Raw genomic sequence first — 350 nt, forward strand, 5'->3', positions numbered from 1 at the left:
TATATATATATATATTCGGTAGTAGAATTTAAGGAATGAATCAGCAGCACTCTTTTTATAAACCCAAGTTTGTCCTTGGCCTTAAAGCAGTCAAGCAGAGATTATTATAGTAAAAATTCAGAGATTTATTAAGATAAAAACAGAAAGAAAACAAGAAAAGAAACAGAAAAATGAAAAAAAAAAAAAAATGGTTTTAAGTAAAAAAAAAAGAAAAGCAAAAATTATTTATAATTAAAATTATAAATAATTTTTGCTTATAATATAAATAATGCTTATAATATATATAATTTGCTTATAATATAATTATAAATAATTTTTAAAATTATATATAATTAAAATTAGGAAAAACT

Source organism: Parasteatoda tepidariorum, chromosome X1, assembly GCF_043381705.1.
Source record: "Parasteatoda tepidariorum isolate YZ-2023 chromosome X1, CAS_Ptep_4.0, whole genome shotgun sequence".
In the NCBI taxonomy this organism is placed as follows: Eukaryota; Metazoa; Arthropoda; class Arachnida; order Araneae; family Theridiidae; genus Parasteatoda; species Parasteatoda tepidariorum.